Source organism: Euprymna scolopes, chromosome 4 (genome assembly GCF_053919585.1).
Source record: "Euprymna scolopes isolate OS-2025 chromosome 4, ASM5391958v1, whole genome shotgun sequence".
Classification (NCBI taxonomy): Eukaryota; Metazoa; Mollusca; class Cephalopoda; order Sepiida; family Sepiolidae; genus Euprymna; species Euprymna scolopes.
The window spans coordinates 180181550-180204116 of NC_136485.1; the positions used below are offsets into that span (position 1 = coordinate 180181550).

At 34.3% G+C, this 22567-nt stretch overlaps 1 protein-coding gene across 6 annotated transcripts in view; it reads right to left on the bottom strand.

Annotated features, from left to right (window-relative positions):
* LOC145270473 (small ribosomal subunit protein mS29-like) overlaps window positions 1-22567 on the bottom strand; it is a 536140-nt gene that overhangs the window by 422063 nt on the left and 91510 nt on the right. The window contains exon 1 of one of the 6 annotated variants that reach the window (XM_080126149.1): window positions 15034-15237. The exons of the other annotated variants lie outside the window; for them this stretch is intronic. The gene's annotated coding sequence lies outside the window, so the exon portion shown is untranslated. Of the gene's footprint in view, window positions 1-15033; window positions 15238-22567 lie in introns of those variants that run through there. 6 annotated transcript variants of the gene reach the window in all.

Below are 22567 nucleotides of genomic sequence, written 5' to 3' on the forward strand. Positions count from 1 at the left end.
AAAATGAAGGGAGAAAATCTGCATGAACATTAGTTTCATCTCAACAAAAGCAAACTAGGATATTGCTTGCATAGTCAACTAATGCCAGAAAATTGATGCAAAAAAAAAAATGATGTTAAATGAATCATGGCTGCCAGATTTAACTGAGAAAATATCACAACAAAGCAACAACAAAACAATAAAGAGTTCAAGATAGAGATTAGACTGTGTTTCCTCCCATATGTAAGAATGTTAATAAAAAAAAAAATGAAAAAATATCTATGTATCTATAAAAGTGAACGTGTGTGTGTGTCTGTGTACATTTCCTTATGCAATAACTGTCAATTTTAAGTCTACAGACTCGAAATTTGATATACAGGATACTGAGATTTGGGAAAATCTTTGGATCGGTTTTCGGCCAGAAATTTGGCTGTTAATCGGTCAAAGTTCAATGATTTGATCTTTGAGAACTCTACCAAACTCCGACAATTTTGGGTATAAACAATTGAAATTTTAGATATAGGTTCCTTGGACATGGATCTAACTTAATAACTTGATTTGAGCCCCAAACAATAAATGTTAAGGAGTCATAATAGGGGTCAAAGTTTTTAAAAAATTGACCTCTACAGTCTCTACTAAATTACCCAGACAATTTCTGGTCTAAACATTTGAAATTTTACATAAAGGGTATTCAGAGATAAGGCAAGCTTTTTAATCAGTTTGGATCGAAAATTTTTAGTTACCAATGTATGTATGTATGTATGTATGTATATATGTTTGCATGTCTGCCTAAAACTTTCGACAGAGGCAACAGATTTTACCAAGGTCAGAATCGTTTTGAAGTTCGACCTTTCAAATGACAAATATTGAAAAATTGGCTAAAAACATTAATATCTTCACCTTCAACTGGGCACTTTTCTACAGTGAGGAGTCGCTTTTTTCGCCGATATTTTTAAAAGTCATCCTCTCCTTTCGATTGTCTAGCCTTAATGTAAACATAAGTCACTTCCGGTTTGACGGTGGTCATAACAGCAAAGACGTCAGTCCCTCCCCCCGTTCTTTTTCTCCTTCGCGGTATTTTATTTATTTTTTTTTTGCTCAACATACATATCCAAACACCCGGGCAACGCCCGGCTGAAATGCTGGTATAAAAAAAGAAAAAGAGGAAATAAGTTTATCAGCAAAACAATGGAGAAAAAGTTGTTCAATAAGGTACACAAAGGAAACTAAATATGGATTGTTAATCAAGGGTTGGTGAACAAAAGATATGTCAACATATTTCAGAGTTAGTTTTAGGTGTGGCATTAAGTTTTATGACAGCTGGGGACAACTATAGACAGTCTTGGATTTGCGATGGTTGATGATGGAATTGAAGAGAGTTGTAAATTGGACACAGTTGAATGCAAGTTGTGGTTTGGGTCAGACTGAGAGCGATTTAGAGGATTTTTTTCTTTTTCTTTTTTTTAACAAGGGATTCACCACTTATCAAGGCCCAGAGGTCACTCGAGGATAAGGGTTAGTGAGTGTAAGATGGTCACTGAGACAACTGCATAGTGATCATTAATGAAGAAAATTGGATAGAATGTGATTTAAGAAGGTGGCTTAGCTAGAACTTGTTTACATTAGACTTGAAGATGACCATGTTGTAATTAGGTGGAACGCAGGCCAGCAGAACAGTTCCACAGGCAGGCAATTCTAAGAAAGCAACTTTGTTCATGGAATTTGTTTAAATTTAGACATAGATAGCAAGGGAGGAAATTGCTGATGGTGGTTGTTGTGGAAGTCTGGCAAGGGTTGGACTATAGACTGAAGTTCAGATTACCACTTGCCACGAAAATAATGGTAGAGCAGACGTCTCTTCTGTGAGAAAGAGGTTGCTCTGTCAAGGCAGGATATGATGTTTGAGTAGTTCCTCTCTAGATGTGACAACAGCACTCCATTTTATGATCAAGCTGAGCTCACCTCAACTGACAAATAGTCTCGTTAGAACGTAGATGTGGACCTTAGCATGTAGAGAGTCAATTGTGACACAGAGAGTGTAACTCATATTTGCAAGATATGTCAGAGGTTATACTTTTTGTGTTACTTGTTTTTGTTAACTTGTGAACTCGAGCGCATCCCCTCGGCAGCTGCCAATGTGAAAAGACAACACAGCCAGAAGAGAAAACCATGAAAACAATGTTGGGGGTCAGTGATGTTGTCAAGTGATCTTACAAGAATATTTACTACTGAACCTTTTGTTATTTATTATAAACTTTATAAAGCAACTTCTGAAACAGATCAGTATCAGTTATCATTAACATAGTTGAATCAAGATCTGTTGTTGTTCCCATTCAATTTGGGCTTGCAGCGAAGATGTGTCCCATGATTGGATCAAAATGGGTAATTAATGTGCTGTATTTTTTTTGAGGGAGGGACATCGAAATTCGCAACTCAAAAACATGGGCTGCATTGGATAAGCTGCGGTCAGTATCGACTTCAAAGCTAACTGAAAAGGCAGTTCTTCAGAGCAGTGGTGGAGTGTACTTGTTTACGGTATTACAATCTGGACACTTACCAAAATGTTGGAAAGAAAGCTAGACAGCACACACACCTATATGCTACAAACATTGGCAAGATCATTCCACGAAGCAGCAACTTTATGGCAACCTACCTGCCATATCTACTACCATCAGTGAGCGATGCCTACAATTTGTCAGTCACTGTCAGAGGAGCAAGCAAGTGCTGATGAGAAATGTATTGCTGTGAACTCCACGGCATGAGTACATGAGCATAGGATGACTTAGATCCACATACATCCAGTAAATTGCACATGATGCCAACAGTGATCCTGAAGATCTGAGGCAGCTGATGGAAAACAGGAAAATCTGGAGAAAGGGAGTCACATTGGTTCGGTCAAGGAGCTCAACAGATTAAAATAGATTTTTTTTTTGTTGGTTTTTCACTCTGGCAATTTTAACTATAATGAAAGATTCTTGGATGAAAAAAATACACTTATACAATGGGATTAATATCATCTACTACAGGACAATGACTTTATAAAAAGAAAAAAAAAAAACTTTCAAAAAGGTTACAAAAATCAAAAAAGTATCACTGTTTCCATTTGTTTCAGAAATTTGTTGTTTTTCTCAAGTGCCTTTCATAAACTTATTCAATAGTTACAACAGCTGTTTCAGGGTTTATGATTAACATATCTGTGTGAAGTGACCCAGGAAAGTTCACAAGTAATTTACTTCTAATCATAAACTTGAACTAAATTAATATGAATGAAATTCATGATGAAACACTGGCAGAAAGTTGATCACTGAAACATCCAAACAATTACTCTGGCTCAAAGCAACAAAAACAATGCGAAATCTTTAAGTAATTTTTGTTTCTGAATTTTTGAGATGAGGATTCATAATTCGTATCATTTAGATTGTACAGACTACTGTTCTCATCTTGAGAGTTATTTTCACAATGTTTCAGCCCATGTAAACTCCAAACTTCTTAAGGTGTAATTTTATCGAATTTGGAAATCTTCACAGGTTCTGGCATAGTTGATAAAGTACTTGGTTAAATTCAGTTCTAAGTTATACTTTTTTGGTGGTTAAAGGTTCAATCTTCAGTGTGGGTGACACTCAAAATACAATTGTGAATTACTTAAGACCCCTACTTCCGTCATGACTGATGGAGCAAGAGCATGCTATCCTCATAGATTAAATAAAGAATTCCGTTCAAACAGGAAGAAACTATTAGAGTAAAAGTCTTTCTAGCATTTACGGACCTCAACAGTAAGGGAGTGGGATTTTTCTGCTTGTTGAGTTAGTCGAGGTTATGTACATCGAGAGAGGGGGCACAAGTGCTATAAGTTCATCAGAGCACATTCCATTAAAGTTCTTGTAAAACAGGCACAAGGATGCAACATTGCAACGATGGGATCCTTAACTTTCTAACAACTAGAAATGCCAGTGGATACAGGTTCAAGAGAAATCTTTTTAACTCCGAGTATCTCTGGATAATATTTATCAAAGTTTGAGGTTGATGTATTGGTGTGCCTAAATTCTCATGACAGTACAACAAAACTCGGTATAAAATTTATTTATCCGTTAGAAGTTTTACTTTGCAGGTAAGGTGAGATGGGGGACAATATGGTGGTGTTGGTCAAACCTACAAAAGCCAATAAATCTGAATGTCAATTTGAACGCAGAGGAATGAAAAAGAATAAAAGAAAATCATTAATTCATTTAAGTAGGGTGGTGGAGTCGGTAACCTAAATGCGAGACAAGTCAACTTTGAAAAATGTTCAGCTTAGTCTTTTTCCATTATAATTTATATATGCTACATGTGAATTAAAAAAATATATATGTTGCTCCCCATCTGGAGGCATCACATTGGTGAACGGGAAATTATTCCCAACTAGTATTTAGGTAAAAATGCACTTTCGTATAAATAACTGAATTCGTTTGAAAGTATTACAAACAAAAATAAACAAATGTTATCTACATGTGATTTATAGTATTTTCATTTTCAAGATGACAGGCATTACGTTTTTGAATTTTTGAGATGAGGATTGATTATTAGTATTATTTGAATACTTTGGACTACTTTTCTCAACTTGAGTGTTATTTTCACAATATTTTGTCAGTTGATGTAGCTTCCAATCTTCTTCCTTATATCTTGTTGAACTCTAGAATCTTTCTGTTGAACTTGTGGACACATAACGCAGAGGATAAAGTACATGGTAAAATTCAGTTGTCTGTTACTGGAGGTCAAAGGTTCAATCCTCTGTTTCATACTCAAAATATTAATTAAGATTTCTACCCAATTATGGCTGATGGAATGAGAGCATGCTACCCCAATGGATTGAATAAAGGGTTCCATTCAAAATTCTGTGTTAATTCCCCGAGTTGAACAGCAAGATTCTCAAATTTGACAAAATAAAATGGAAATAACATCGACAGAAACGTTCTGTAAGTAGCACTCAAGATGAGAACAGTTATTCAAAGCATTTAACTAATATGAGGACAGTCATGCTTTTCATGGCACTGTGAATTTAACGTTTTTATTTTGCTTTCTTTTTTTAGGTGTAGAGAGCGGGTATGAACCAAATTTTAAAATTAATTTTTTTTTCAAGTTATACATGATAAAAATTACCCTAAATCAAATAAGATTTGTGCTATTTTTTATGCAGTATTACTTTTTTTTTTTTTAAGTGAGGTAATTTTTATTTCATCGACTCCCACTCCAAAAGTAACGAATTTGCTCAAGTCTCTTCAACTAAAAAAAAAACTGAAAGTAACCGTGCATACAATTATAGATATTTTGTTTGTTTCCACAATTTTAGTCAAGAGGCAAGAATGGATGAATCAGATCATGATTGTGAGCAATAGAAATAGAAATATTGAATTCCTTTTAATTCATAAGCAGACAGTTTCCAGAGCATAAAAAGCTTAGTGGAGCAAAGAGATTCAAAAATCATTACAAAATGCGTCTGTGTTTAATTAAAGCACAACCAATTCAAAATACAAAAGGACAAATGGTTTACTCAATGAAAAGTTTACAATGAGTTTTTGGTGAATAAAAAAGAAGAAAACTTTGCATTTTCTTTTTACTCTTGTTTATCCCAAACAGGCATATTGCCACTTGGATGTAAGTGGTTGCTATTTGGAACTATGTCTGCAGGGGACTAAGGGCAGTTGAAGAGAGAAATATATATTGTTCACATTATTTTTAAACTTCTACAAGTTAGTATATTCAGGGTAGCACAAAGGGAATTCCAAAGTCTGAGGGAAGAAGTTATTAGAATAGAGGGCTTAGGGTTAGGGTTATGTACATCAAGGGGGTACAAGTGCTATGAGTTCATCAGAGCACATTTCATTTAAGTACTTGCAAAACAGATGCAACATTGTGATGATGAGACAGAGATTGGAGCTTGGCCGATAGTGCGGGACCTATTAGATTGAAGACTTTTTCTTTGCCCCTTTCTGAGAGAGAGAGAGAGAGAGAGAGAGAGAGAGAGAGAGAGAGAGAGAGAGAGAGAGAGAGAGAGAGAGAGAGACTAGTGGTGAATGCACCAGCGCAGATGTGGCAACAATAATGCATGCATGCATAGGTGAATGGTGGCTTTGTAGAGATAGGATACTCTTAAGTGTGAGTAATTTTCTAGAACAGTAGAGGGAATCCATGGTGGAGAGAACAAGAGCAAAAAAAAAAAAAAAAAAAATGGATACTTTTGCTCAGTTAAATAGTATTGATACAGTCCTTTCTTATTGAAGTTCATAAGACCCCATTTTCATAAATAACATCTATACAAGTGTCTGCAGTTATTCATATACACAATAAGAATTTGAACAAATAAATCAATGAGTTTGACTCTGAACATAAATCATTTGTTGGAGATTAGAATAAGTCTTTGGTATTGTTGAAATAAATTCATTTCACAGATTGGAAATCAACTTTAAATGAAAACCATACAAATTGAATATTCGTTGATCATACACCAAGATGTGAAAGAGGAAAGCGAAATTAATTTCCAAAATAAACTGATAACAACCAACATGATTAATATCTTATATCTAGTGGAGGGTGAGTGTTGGAAAGGCGTTGCCCAGTCGAAAAAGAAAAAAAAAAAAAAAAAAAGAAGCGAAACTGACAGCAAAATTCTGTATGCAAAAAGAAAAAAAGAAAGAAAAAAAATAATGTGCTGTGTGCGAACTCGAAATCGCAAAAGCGAATATGTTATCACATGGCAAATTTAGCTTTTTAAAACAAAAGAACGTAACTACGGTTCGTGCATGCATAGTTTGCAAACCATTTTTATCTTATTTTACATAAAACGATATTTCTACACAAAATAATTGGCAAATTTTTCCATATGTGTAAAAAATCATTCTTTCTAATGTACAATGCGGATAACAAGTTTTTAGTAGACATATACACACTAACACACAGACGACTGAGATTTATATAATAGATAAGAATGATTGTGTGTTTGTCAGTGTTTACAAAATAGCACGAGAAGAAACTAGTTTTGCATTACTTTTATGCCCTAGCAGTAATACTGGCTATTCAGTATTGTAACATTTCAATATAAATGATTAAAACAAACAAACGTTAAATATGTTACATGATAGGAAGTGCAGAGGGACACATGGTAGCACACAGTCTTTCACACACACACACATGCTGCTTGTGCATTCAACTGCACATGTCAGTTATTACTGGTGAGTGATCAAGCAACAGTTTGATTAATAAGGTCTTGTACATAAGTGTATCTGATTTCATCCCCTCCTCATTGTCATTTTCTCCTATTTGTAACTGCGTATTTGTATTGTTGATCGTCCAGTGGCTTTTGATCCATTTCTCAAGATGAATAAATTTCATGTACGAAAACACAAGGAGACTGTTGATGATTTAAAGTTTTTATTGGGAGAAGAATACATTGAGGGGAGAGACCAAAATTAACCTTCCATTAAAGATATTTCTTCCTACTTATTTTTCCTATTTAGATTAAGAATTTGTTGATGAACAGGCTTTAAGAGATTTGCTCAGGTTTCTACGTTGTCAGCACGCGTTATCTTTTGGTTTCCCAGATGTAAACTGCTTAAAAACAGTTTCAAACTCGAATCGGTTGAACACGTGATGCAATCCCCATCCAACAATTCAACACTGGATTCTCCATTTTATCTAAAAGGAGTTAACCTTTGAACTTTATTTCCCAACTCGCTTGGTATATTAATTTTTATTTCGGACTATTAGTCTCATCTTTATTAGTTGTTGTTTTTGGATCTTTTTATTGGTTCACAACGTTTCGGCCAACTTCCTCTGGCCTTCGTCAAGTGGTAACCGCGACGGATAGGAACTTCGAATCTCCTAACTGTATTCTCAGCCATCACTGCCATCCGTAGTTGTTGTCGTCTCACCACATTTGATTCCAATTAAGGAATAATATATATATATATATATATATATCAATCGGTACGGACCCGACTATGGAAGATCAGATAATAAATAAACGTGGATTTATAAGATCAAAGAATCCAACCTTGATTGCCCTTCGGGGCCCGTGGCACAGTTGATAGAGATGTTGAATCTCTACGGTTCCAGATGAACATTGTCTGAAGATAGCGGTTTCAATCCCACCCAAAGTGTGCCAGAGGTAATTGGTCAAAAATGTGATGAGACGACAACAACTACAGATGGCAGTGATGGCTGAGAATACAGTTAGGAGATTCGAAGTTCCTATCTGTCGCGGTTACCACCTGACAAAGGCCAGAGGAAGTTGGCCGAAACGTTGTGAACCAATAAAAAGATCCAAAAGCAACAACTAATAAAGATGAGACTAATAGTCCGAAATAAAAATAAAAATTAACATATAATGCTCATCTCAAAAAATGAATTCCGATTAAGGAATAATATATATATATCGCTTGGTATATTTCTGCTTGCCGTAAGGTCATGCTAAAGTGTATTTCATGATCACTCTCAAAATTCACACAAGTTGACTTAATCTCTACCTACAGAATAGAGCCACAATATATAACAGAATGCCACTCGCCAAAAGATTGGAAAGAAGCTAGACGGCATGTACACCCGTATGTTATGAACAGTGTTAAATATATCGTGGCATTCAAAAAGAAAACAAGTCAAATCATGAAATATGAAACCCACGAAAAAGTTGGTTGTGACAGAAAAAACAAAGTTCATTTTGATAAAAAAAAAAAAAAAGTGATGAACAAATCTTACAATATCTATACTGGTTACAAAATATGATTAGTTATTGTGAGTTTTAAATCTTAATTTTACAAATAGAGTTGGTTGGGTCCATTATGGTTTAACAAAAACTATAAACAATTTGTGTTTGGGAATTTTTTAGATAAAAATTTGTATCATCTGGATTATTCAGACTGTTATTTTAATCTACATAGATACATAGCTTAATGGTTAAAAGAACTGATTGTTAACAATAACTGACAGGTTTTTGCAGGTTAAAGACTCAAGAGATAACTAAGAATAAAAATAAATGAATACTCCTACAAGGTTACAAAATCAATTTATCTGCAGTGATTAAATAATAGATTCAATTTGAAATTCTGTAGAGAATCCAGAGTTTGACTAGAACATTCCCAAGTTTGAAAAGATGCACCTGAAGAAGGTTGGAAATTAGATTTGTTGAAACATTGTGAATATAACAAAAAACACAAATAGTAGTTCCAATAATCCAAATTCTCAATCTTCATCTAAAAATTTCTGTAATATAAACATGATACTATCGAGGATCACAGGCTTTTATAAAAACTGACTTCAGTTTAGCTGCTCCATAAACCTGAAAAAGGGCTTCAAGCAAGGAGATATGCTTTCAGCAATCTTGTTCTGTGTTGTATTCGCTGCTGTAATGCTTAAGACAGCAGAGACTTGCCAAAGCTGTTTTTCTATAAGTCGACAAATTCGCTCTAACCTCTCCTACTCTGATGACATCGCTATTGTTAATGAATGCACACATAAAACTTCAAGCATTTGTCAATGCATTAGCAAAGGAGATAGGATTAGAAATAAACTTAGAAAAAACAGAATATATGTCTACAGCTAAATCACAGTTTAACCTAACCATGACTATTCACAGTAAACCCATCAAACAGGTCACTCAATTCATTTTTTTAGGGCACAAACTGACTTTCTCCAGTGATCATGAGACAACATTGAAACACAGAATCGGGCCGAGTTGGGTGGCTTTCCAAAAATACAGCACCATTCTAAAATCAAAAAGGGTGCCGATAACGGTTAAAGTAAAAGTTTATTTAATTTATGTCCACCCAATAGTTTTGTATGGCCTACATTATATCAGATGGACTAAACAAGTAGCCAATCACATTAAGGGGTTTCAAAATCATGGAATGCATTTCATTATGGGACATCACCTGATCAAAAAAACAAAATATCCACCCTCCATCAGATTACTTCCTTACCTCCTCTATTTGATAAAACCAAAAGTAAAACCCTTAAACTTGTTGGCCATGTCAAACGATCAACCACTGACCTGTCACAGTTATACTTTGAGGGCTAAAAGTCAAAAGAAGCTAAGGAAAGCCAAGAAGAAAGTGGAGGGAAAATATTGTTGATTGAACATCTCTCAACAGTTGGCCATCCATCAACCAACTTGCCCTGAATCGGGAGGAATGGTGAAAAATAAGTCACGTATGTTTGCAATCCGCACCACGCAGAAGATGTGACTTATAGCATACTATTGAGGTTCCCCACCCCCAAAAAAGTGTTAGGAAGTGAAAAGAAAGAGAAAATCAGTTGATCAACAGAACAAAGGTTATAGGAAGTGAGGCTAGTTGAAAAACAATTGAGAGGAAGTGGTTCACCAAGGCACACAAAGGCAGCTAAAATAAGATTGTTGGTCATGGTGTGGCTGACAAAAGATCGGACACAGAGGTTGTTATATTTAGAGTTAGTTTACGGATAGTTATAAAAGTAGCAGTGAATTTTGCAACACTTTATAACAGTTTGGAACACTTTACAGTCTTGAGTTTTCAACATTTTCCAGTTTGGGACAGTTGAAAGCCGGTTGTGGTTCAGAGCAGATGGGGAAACAAATTGATCAACCGATTGATGAACATGGCCTTAACAGAAAACCAAGATGTGGACGTTAGCTCTTGGAGGGTTGTTTTCCACAATGGTGCCACACGCACACGCCCAGAGCCCAACTGATATCTCCGGAATGTATTGCTATCTTTTGTTTCTCTTGAGTCTGTTAATTTTTTATACTTGTGAATCCATGCGGTTGCTAATGTGAGAGACAATGACATGACCAGAACTAGAAATGAAGAGATGAGAAAACGAGGGAGTTAAACCACGACACACACACAACAGAGTTGGAGATCAGAGATTGTTGTCAAATCATAGGGAGCACGTAATTTTACTGACTTTCATAACTATTTTATCATTGTTTTAGACAATTTCAAAGTGTCTGAATAATCCAAAATACAATTTCTCTAACATTTGACAATACAAACTAAGAATAAACTTGAATATCTGGAAGATGATTTCCTCACTTTTTAGCTCATCAAAGATACAAAACACTTAAAAAAAAGAAATGTTTAAAAATTATGTATGCAAGTTATGTTACGAACTTATAGGAACTTAGGAACATGCGCATCCTGCAATGCATGAGGCAGTCAAAATATATATACTTCAATTTCTTTATATCTTTAAATATTTATTCATGGTATTTTTTCCTTTGTATTTCTTTGCATAGAAATTTCTTTTGTCTTTGACTTTGCAGAACATGATTGAGTTGTGCGAGGGAAAAAAAACAATAAGATTAATATGAGAAAGCCAATATCTTCAGACAGAGTGATAAATTGGTAGCACCAGAGGCTGATTTTGCGATGCCAAGAGAAGAAATTAGATAAAACATTCTGAGTCAATTAAAAGAGAATAAAAAGCAGCATTTAATGTCGACTTCTTTCTGAAGAAAACTGATGATGTTCATCCATCCTTTATGAAGATGACCATAATTATGTAATTGTTCTGTGGTTCGGAGATGGATTGTTAGTCTGATTCGCGCTCTGAAGTATCTCTCGCATATAGGAAACCTATGGGATGATTCTGTAGCAGAAGTGCTGATTTTGCCCTATCTTTTCTAATAATACATTTCCTCTCATGTTCTTCAATGCATGTGGATTCAGCAATTGTATCTCCTTTCTGGCTTGTAATACACCAGAAACATTTGTCTTGGACTAGGTTTTCCCATGATTTGAAATACAAACTAAACTATTTGAGGGAAACAACTAACAAAGTATTTAAATGCCACAAATTGTGAATGTTCATCAAAACTATTCTCGAACATGATTGATGATGTAGAAAAGAGGTAAATAGTAACTTTGCTCCTCACAAGCTCAACAACAAAGCAACTAAGAAGAGAAAAAAAACATAGATCAATGGGAATGTGAAAAGCACATCTAAAGGAACCTTTCATAGGAATACGAGCACAAAATATTCTGCAACTGATTTATACAAAGAAATACATTCAGCTGCGTGTGATTGAAAAACTAGACAAAGAAAAGAAAAAGTAATTGTAAATTATATAAAGACAAAGTTTTTTTTTCGGGGGGGGGGGGCTGCAACAGAAAGACGAAAAGGTATGTATAAAAAATTGTTATGGTTGTAATTCTACAAACCGCATGAAAGATTAACAAATGCCAATATAGAAAAAAATGTAATCACTGCAAAACAAAAAAACAATTTTTTTTTTTTGCAAGTCTGCATGAAATCACAAATAGGAGAAACAGACATTTTTCAAGAAGGAAAAATAAAATGAACTACTCAAATAGCAAAACTAAAAATGTTTAAAGAAAAAATACTAGTAATTCAATTCAAGCTCTTTTAAAAAAAAGGAGATTTTTCTGGTTTAACCATGTTGTGCACCACAACATGCAGAGTTCATTCACAAAACGAGTTCCAAAACCACTTTATGGTTGGCAAAGATACACAAGAGGCTAACTGAAGACATATTTACAAACCATCAAAGTCGATGTCAAAATTAGCTCCAGTCAACAGGTCTACAGTGTTCACTGCTGGTCCCAAGACTGGTTGACTATCACTATCTTGACCACAACAGACCATCGTGGGTAGTTTATATTCATCCAGAACACTGCATGTTCTATGTGACGAGCCAGCTCAACCTATCCTGAGTGAATGTTGCCTCAAGTTAAATCAAATAGCAATTCAAACAATTATCATTATATTGTTTTGGATCAAAAATAACAGTTGTAATAAATGGAGTATCTATTAATAATGGGACGATTCTAATATTTATCCTGATTCTGATAAAATTACTGATTCTGTACTAAATTCTCAATTCCAGTATTCTATAAATCTCTATATATTTAAATATACATGTGTTATTTTCCCCGATTATCGTAAAAACACATGTAAACTGTGAAGATATTTTCTCATATGTAAAAATTCACTTGTAGGGGAAGGGATCTATAGATTTCAGTATTACTGCTAGTTTAAAATCAAGAACTATTTATGATTTTATTATTACTACCAGCAGTGGAAGATTTTATTTTAAACAAAACCAAATAAAAAAAAAGATAATTAAAGGAATCGGAAAATAGGTACAGATTTTTCCGATTCCAATACTAATTCTCCAAAAAGTTCTGAGTTTTCTGATTCCTGATTCTGATTCATCGTCCTAACACTAGTATCTATCAAAATGATAATCAACTTCTGAGCTAAGATAAATCGGTTAAATGGAAGTATGTTTAGTAAAATTGCTTAACAATACTCAAACTACAAGGGACGCTCCAAAAGTAAGGTCTCCTATTTTTTTTTATTCTGCCTGGATGAATCAGAGGGGATTGCAAATTACATTGTTATGACTGAACTTCTGCATTCATGACCTGGAGGTTTCACCTCTCTGTTGCAGATATTGATGGTGTAAGACTAAGAAAGGAACCCTTGTCATGGACGAGTAGCAGCATAGATGTGTTATTGAATTCTTTGATGCAGGAAAAATTGAACTGATCAACATTCATTAACGCCTGTTTAATGTTTATGAAGCTAATGCAGTTCATATCAGCACAGTTATAAGATACATTCGGCGATTTCAGAGTGGCGACAGAGATATGAGTGACAAAGCACACTTCAGATTTTGGATTCAGGTATCAAAAGAGGCTGGCAAAAGTGCATTGAGAATGGTTATGTAGAAAAATAAATTCTGGAGCACAAAAGGTACCACTCCCGTTTTCATACCTCTTCAACATTTTAGTTTGAATTTAAAAACAAGAAGCCTTATTTTGGAACGGATCTCATATTATAAATCCAAATGACGATAGAAAGATGCCAATGCTTTTGAAAAAAGGGGAGTTCTTCCAACTGTCACAAATGAATCAGCAAAGATTGCATACAAAAGAAAGTAATCAAATCATATTTACCAGGCAAGTAAGAAACATTAAATATTTTCAACTGAAATCAAAACTTTTAGCTGAGCCAACAAGAATACCATCTGTTGAAGGGAAATTTGAATAATGTTTGATGAAGACATTCTTGAATAGGTGATAAATTCATCAGAATAGATTGATGTACAAAAACCAGAAAGAGTGGTAAGAATTTTCAAATACTTATATATAATGAATAACGAAGTTTCAACACCACATATCCATTCCCGCTTGATAACCGCTGCAGACTCTAAAATTATTTGTCATGGATTTCTTCTCTTTTGTATTCTCTTTTAGCCATGTGTAGAGGTGCGCAGTAGCTTACAAGCATATAAAAATAAAACAAAACAAACTTTGACACATTCTGCAAATATCAATGTGTGTGCCACCAACCCTCTAAACGCTAACATCCACATTTTAGTCATCTGCCAAAACTATGTTCATTAATTGGTTGATCAATTCATTTTCCCATCTGCTCCGAGTCAAGACCTGTGTTCTACTGCGTCAAACTCACAACTGCCCTGCACCATTGTAAACCAAAGACTATTTGTAAACTGTTTGGAGTTTTTTGTTCTTTTTGTTTTACAGAGGAATCACTTATCAAGGCCCAGAGGCCACTCGAGGATAAGGGTTAAAGATTTTACAATAGTCAATTGGACAATATAGTAATCGTTAGTAATGGAAATTTGGTAAATTTGTTAACTTAAGTGAAACGGCTCATCAAAAACTTGTTTACACTAGACTTGAAGACAACCATAGCGTAGTCAGCTGGAAACTAGGCAAACAGAAGGCAGTTCCACAGGCATGCAGTTCTAAGAAACAAACTTTGTTCATGCAATCTACGTTTAGGTTTAGGCACAGATAAAGAGTGGGGGAAATTATTGATAGTGTTATCAGCTAGACAAGTGTTTCTTGTGAAAGTTTGGCATGGGGGGGGGCATAGATTGGAGCTCAGATGAAAATAACGATAAAGCAGAGACAGACTTGCAACATCTCTCCTGTGAGAAAGAGGTTGCAAGGAAGAGAAAAGGACATCCCCTACTAGGAATAGATACATTGAGAGCATTGCAAAGGCTGCTGCAAGGAAGGTTGGCTCCCTCTACCGTGCTAGAAAACTACTTACGCCTGAAAGTATCCTGTACCTCTATAAGGTCACCATTCGTACATGTATGGAGTACTGTTGTCACATCTGGGCTGGAGCATCTGCTGCTTGTCTCTCGCTCCTGGACAGGGTTCGAAAGAGAGTTGCCAACCTGATAGGTCCTGAACTGTCATCTAGGCTTCAGTCTCTGTCCCATCAACGAGATGTTGCATCCCTCTGCCTGTTCTACAAATACTTTAATGGTGAATGCTCTGACGAACTGCAAACACTTGCACCTCCTCGACGTAACTACCTCCGATAAACCCGACAAGCTAGTAAGTCCCATCCCTTTACAGTAGAGATCTCTAGGTGGAAGAAAGCCTTTTACTCCAATAGTTTCTTCCCCAGAACTGCAGGTCTTTGGAACTCCCTTCCAGGAATCTGCTTTCCCAACTGTACTGATATGCAGAAGTTCAAGTGTAATGTTAACAAACATCTTTCTACTCATCTCCCTTCATAATGCCCCTGCAAATTAAGTCCCTGATAGTAACCTCCTCCTTCAAAGTGGCACTGTGCCTTGTTTGGGGTGAAAATTGAATAAAAAAAAAAAATTAAAAAAAAAGGCTACAAAGTTTATTTTGAACTCTATCAAGGCAGGATAAGGTCTTTCTAGCAGCTCCTGCCCAGATGTGGCAACAGTACTCCATCCTTGGACATACTTGGCTTTTATACAGGTAAAGAATTGCATCAGCAGTGAGAGATCTGGAGCGGTAGAATGATCCCACCATTTTTCCAGCAGCCCTGGCACTGATTTGATGTATGTGTTCCATCTCCGATCAGGAGTAAACGTCAGACCTAGAAGTTTTTCAAAACATGGAGCCTCAAGATGAAAACCATTCGTTTCAATTCATTTGAAACAATACAGTGGCTACAGTTTCTGAGGTTTAATAAACTATTTAACAAAATTCATAAAAAAAACATTGAAGAACTTATGATACTACAGAGTTCCTCCCCCACCAAGTGTGAGGAAGAAAAAGGGAAAAAGTGTAACAATGAAATAAGTTCATTAGGTGAATGAAGGTGTAGGAAATAGGGTTGATGGAAAGACAATGAATAAGAAGTTGTTCTCCAAGGAAGACAAAAGGAAGCTAAGATGGGATTGTTGGTCAAGACAAAGAGGGTTAATATGTTTAGTGTTAGTTTGTGGTTTTGTTTTATTTAATTTTAAACTCATGAATGCGTAGGCATCCCCTTGACAACTGCCAATGTAAGAGATGACAATATTACCAGAATAGAAGACGAAAGAGAAGACTATGGAAACAACGTTGGTGTTGGCTGTAGGCAAGCAGGGTAATATGTGGTTTTATCAAGAAATTAGCAAGTGTTAAAAAAAAAAACTAGTGGATAGTGATACATGTGGCATACTCTCATCCATGACTGATTATTGATGAAAGTCCAGTAAAATTAAGAGCAATTCTCTGTAAAACTAATCAAGTTCTTTTTTACTCTTTTTTCATATTGCCACTTAGAACATAAAAGGACTACTATTTAGAATCATGTCTAACAAGGAAGTATGGGGAGTTTAGCAGCAAGATGCCATTTCACATTACATTTAAACTTTTGCAGGTGAGTACAGCTAAGGAAGCTGAATACAAGGAGAAAATTTTCAAGTCTAACAGTTCAAAGGAGGAAACTATTTGGTTGGTGCAAAAATAATGTTGTTTATATCTACATAGTTGAACATCAAAAAACAACATTATTTTTGCACCAACCTCATATTAGAGAAGAAAGCTTTCAGGTATCTAGAAGCCTCAACTGTGAAGGTGTGGGATTTTGCTGCTTGTTGGGAATATGTACATCAAGAGAGCACAAGTGTTATGAGTTCATCAAAGCACATTCCATTAAAATACTTGTAAAACAAGAGAGAAGAGTTTCCAACCTAATATGTCCTACACTATCAATCAAACTCCAATTCTTGTCCCATCGATGCAATGCTGCATAACTGTGCCTGTTTTATAAGTATTTTAATGGAATGTGCATTGACAAACTCGTAACACTTGTGCCCGTCAACATAAATACCCAGGACTAAAAAGACAAGCATTTGATTACTCTCCGACTGTTTACTATGTATGCCTGCTGTCATAGCATTTATAAGCACAAAATGTCCTTTAATTCTTGTATTATTGATAGCCTTGAGATAAAGATGCTAGCCTATGAAGTCAAGGGTGGCTTTGTAAATGGGTTCAAATTTCCCAACCAGCAGTAATTATCACTTCCTACACTGATGATTGCGGAAGCATAAAACACTAGTGTCTGTAGCTATAAAAATAATTGTTAATATTTGAAAAATATTGTAGCTTATATATGTGTGTGTGTGTGTGTGTATTTATATGTATATGAAAGAGAAAGTGATTATAGCTGACAGCATTCCAAATGGCCATAATACATGTGGAAAGATCTAACAGAAAACCAACGATAATAGCAGTTAAACAAGCAACCTAAACAAAAGATTAGAGTAACAAGGCTAGATAAGAAAATAAACTAATCCAGTAAAAATAGCAAAAATTCATCGGCTACGGCATGTAATCTGCACAGATATTTTGTGGACTATTTCCAAAAGTCAACAACATAATCGGAATAATCAAAACTTGTCCATGATGGCCAGAAGCTTTCATGATCCAAGCTGTAAATGGAAACACAATTACAGCTAACATTCTAGAAAAACAAAATTTTCTCACATAACAGACCAATTGACCACATTTTAATTTTAAACAATTAAAAGAATTCTGTGATGAATGCGGCATAGGTTACCTTATTGGTCCCCCGACAAAGGTGGGATTGGACCTAGTAATTCAATCCTGTTCATCCGTTTATACTTTTCTCAATAACCGCAACTTGCATTTTTTAAATTTTGCACAAACATTAGTCATGGTAAAAATACATTTTTGCCAAAACTGATTTTCCAGGATAACTCTGGTTATCCCACCCCCATTTTAAGGGGTAAACTTGCCCCCAAATCATTCATCCATTCATTTGTTCACTTGTCTTAATACTTTTCTCAATAACCAGGCTTGGATTTTTTTAAATTTTGCACAAACATTAGTTATGGTGAAAGTAAATTTTTCACTCGTGGAAGGGGATACCATATGCTCAGCTTGTTCTCCATAAATGTATAGAAAAATAGAAACATTTTTTTTTGTTACAATGCTGTACAAGTTAGAAGTACAGAGAAAAATATGGCATGATACATGAATTGAATTTACATGAATACATAGGCATGCTCTTGAAATTTGGAACAAGAGTTATTTTTAACAAGGTAGTAAAGTGAGAGTTTTGTTAAAAATCTAACAAAAACCAACATAAAAAAAATATATGAATCTTAAAAGCTGCCAATATTTAAACTTTTCTGTTATTTTTTCCGAACATAATAAAGAACTATATTTATGTACCTTGCATTATTTAGATTATTCAGACTACTGTTCTCATCTTGAATGTTATTTTCACAACGTTATGGTTGATATAACCTCTAACCTTCTTTAGGTATATCTTGTCTAACTCACAAGGACCCATGGCACAATGGATAAAGTAGTTATTAAAATTCAGTTGTAAGTTATGCTGTTCTGGAGAGTGAAGGTTCAATCCTCAGTGCTGGCAACACTCAAAAATACAATTACGAATTACTTAGGACTTCTACCTAGTCATATGATGTAATGATAGCATGCTATGCTCATAGATTAAAGAAAAGGTTCCGGTTGAATATCCGTGCAGAGTTCGGTAAAAAGATTCCCATGTTTGACATGATACATCTTAAGGTTGGAAATTACATAAGCTGAAATGTTGTGTGAATAACACTGAAGATGAGAACAGTAGTCCAAATAATCCAATTATGAATTAGGAATCCCCAACTCAAAAATTCAGAAACATAGTACATATGTCTGTTTTTTAATCATTGGCATAAGTCAACAATCCAGCCAACAAAAATCTTACAAAAATCCTGAACAAGCAGTTTCTTCAGCCGGCAAAGCAGATTGGCAGGTAAAATGAAGTCTTTGAATTTCCACTTCACTATTCAAACAGAATCCAACAGTCATATTACAGAAACAACATGCCACTATATGAAAGAAGACGCATGGACAAAATTACTTATAGAAAAAGTTGAACTGAGTAGCCAACATTCCAAAAACAGAAAACGAAAAATGGATCCATCAAAAAAGATTGAATGAAAAGACTCAAAAATAGACAAGTCATGAAACAATATCCTATTCGCAATACAACAAATATCATGATGATAAATATTACTCAAAAATTATAGTTATCAAATTATGTAGCATAAATATAAAAAATAAAGTATCAAAATATGGCAAATATCATGATGCATGCAACAGAAAAAACACAAATTCTGTTTATCTATCACATAAAAAGTTTTCCACCATTATAAATCTGTCATGGAAGGAGTTTGTCAACTACTTTTTAATTGATATTATGATTTCTTAAAATAAAATAAGATGTAGCTAAAATAAAAAAACATGTAGTTAAAATAAAAAAACATGCAGCTAAAATAAAAAAAAATGTAGCTAAAATAAATAAATTGTAGCTAAAAATAAATAAATTGTAGCTAAAAATAAATAAATTGTAGCTAAAAATAAATAAATTGTAGCTAAAAATAAAAAAAATGTAGCTAAAAAAAATGTAGCTAAAATAAAAAAAATTGTAGCTAAAATAAAAAAAATGTAGCTAAAATAATAAAAATGTAGCTAAAATAATAAAAAAATGTGTCTAAAAAAGGTGATAAAATTCTTATACATGTAGTTTTAAAAGTGATAAATAATATTGGAAAATCCTTACTTTTGACAAGACAACATATTCTTTATACAATTAATCCTAATTGACAATGATAAAAAATGTTATGACTCTATAACAATGTGTTCATAATTACTTTCCCAAATCAACAAAAATAATCTTATTCTAGAATGATGTTCTTATAACTTATTCAATTCTATCATTCTTGATACATTTCTATTCATCTATTAGGTTGTTTTTCAGAAAATAATGATTTCAGAAATAGTTATGGAATTCATACAAGACTCATTTATCAAACTTTTAAAGCTTTCCGTTTTGATTCAGATTGTCAGACATTATTGAATTACTACATCAAGTGAAGACGTTTCTGAATTTCTCAGGTAAGGATTGATAACTTGGATTATTTGGAATTTTCACAACACTTCTTCATGTCTCTTGTCGAACTCAGAAATTTGTACAATCCACTAGGAATTGTGGCATAACAGATAAAGTACATACTAGGTAAAATACACTCTTCTGAAGGTTAAAGGTTTAATCCTCAGTGTAGGTGATACTCAGAATGCAATTGCAAATTGCTTAAAACTTTTACTCAGTCATAGCTGACAAAATGAGAGCGTGCTACTTCAGTGGATTAAATAAAAAGTTCTATTTGGAATTCCCAAGTTCATTAGAAAAATTCTCCAAGTTCAACGAGATAACCTGATGATGTTTGGAAGTAAAATTGGTTGAAACATAAAAATAACACTCAAGATGAGAACAGCAGTCGAAAATAATCCAAATACATAAAGTGTAGTTAACATTTCTCTGATACTTTGACGTTTTATTAAAAAATTGCTTTCAACACATTTATTTTCAAGAATGTGTTGCCATCTTCAACCTTCTTCAAGGTTCTTATCATTATCATTACAAAACCAGCATTGTACTGTCTGAACACTTGTGAACTTTACTCTCCTTACTCTGTTGATATTAGTGATTATTTGGGAAATATTATAACAAGAGTTTAGACTCACGCAAAAAAAGATTATGCAATTGTTTTTAGTATTATTATTATTAAACCTGCTTTAAAATTGTTTTCTCAAAGAGATTATTGGAACTTTATTAAAGAGGACACATTAATTATTAAGTATGTAGAAAATACTGCAAAAAAACAAAACAAAATACAAACCGAAACCAACTTTTGAAAAGCAAGTTGAAAAATAAGCCAGCATTTTTTTAACAACTTAATATTTTTTATACAGAAAGAATTACATCAATGAAGTAGGGTCCGTTTGCAAAATAAATTTAAATGTAATGTAAACAGACATCTTGCTGTTCAACTCTCCAGTCCCGTTAGACGCAATCCCAAATCGTAGTCCTAACTTTCCAAGTGGCAATATGCCTTGTTGGGGAGGGGGGGGGATAAAAGAAAAGAAAAACAAAAGATTCTAAAACAAAAATCATTGAAAATCACTGAAAAAAAAAAAAAAAAACGAAAACAAAAATCATTGACCGCCCCCCAAAAAACAATTCCTTGTAGATACAAGCATGTTTGTTTTGTCAGTAGTTACAGAAGAAAACAAAATACACTGCTATGTGGAGGGGGAGGAAATATCCCATGAGCTATAAATCCTACAATCAATACTAATTGTGCAATTAGGAAGATCTGGCCAGTCAGTGTTATTTGCAACCATTCTGATTCTGAAAAACCCAGACAGTCTGGCTTCTGCTGTCTGCTTTTCTTTTACGAGTCAACAGATCTGAAATGTGGTATCAGCTAGCAATTACCACCCTCAACAGCTCAACATATTTCAAGATGGTTGACAAATTGCATAAATAATATTCACTAGATGGAAGTAGCTATTGAATCAATTTCTACAGAAAAGGAAAACGCTAAAAATACCTTTTTTGTGGGTCATTTAAGTATGTAATTGTAAGCTCAGTGTAATTATCAATATTCAACATTGTAGATGGCAGACATTGCATTTAAATGATGAGAAAATTTTAATTGCCATGTACGAGGTTGTTCCAAAAGTAAAGCCTTCTATGTTTTTAACTGAAAAAGTTGAAGAGCTACAAAGACGAGTATTTTATTCCCTACAAATGTAGAAGCCGTTCTTCACACACAGGCAATATAAGTAACTTTGCCTGTCTGTATGAGGAACGGTCTCTACTAAACTCCTGTCAATTTTTGGTCTATAGACTAAAATATTGATATATAAGGAATGTGTACCTGTGGGACAAATTCGATTTGATTTTTAGCCGGTAAAAATAGCTGCTAGATAAAAAGAAAATGATATAGAAAATATTCAAGCTAATATAATTATTAAAATGTCGCCCAGGTGACATCTTGCCTGATTTATGCAAAAAGAAAAATGCTCTTAATCGGGAAGCGCTTGGAATTACATGCTCAAATTTTCAGGATTTCTTAAGTTTTTATGATGTCCATCTGTGATGCAAGTTATCACAAGCCATGGTTTATTCGACATCGAATTACCCATGTATATATCTGAAATGCACGTTTCTTTGTTTTTATTTACTGTTTGATTTTTATTTTACATGTATATGTACATACGTATACATATATATATAAGGCTTACATGGCACCTTCTCATTGGCTACACTTTCTCCTCCTACCACCGTCTCCCCTGTACGTGCACATCCCCATCATTACACTGAGGAAGACTGAAGGTACAGTCAAAAATTTTGTTCTTGAAAAAAAAAAAAAATTCCTACACGTCGCCCAATAAAAGAAATCAATAAATATATAAACTTTTATACCTTATGAATGCATGTGTAA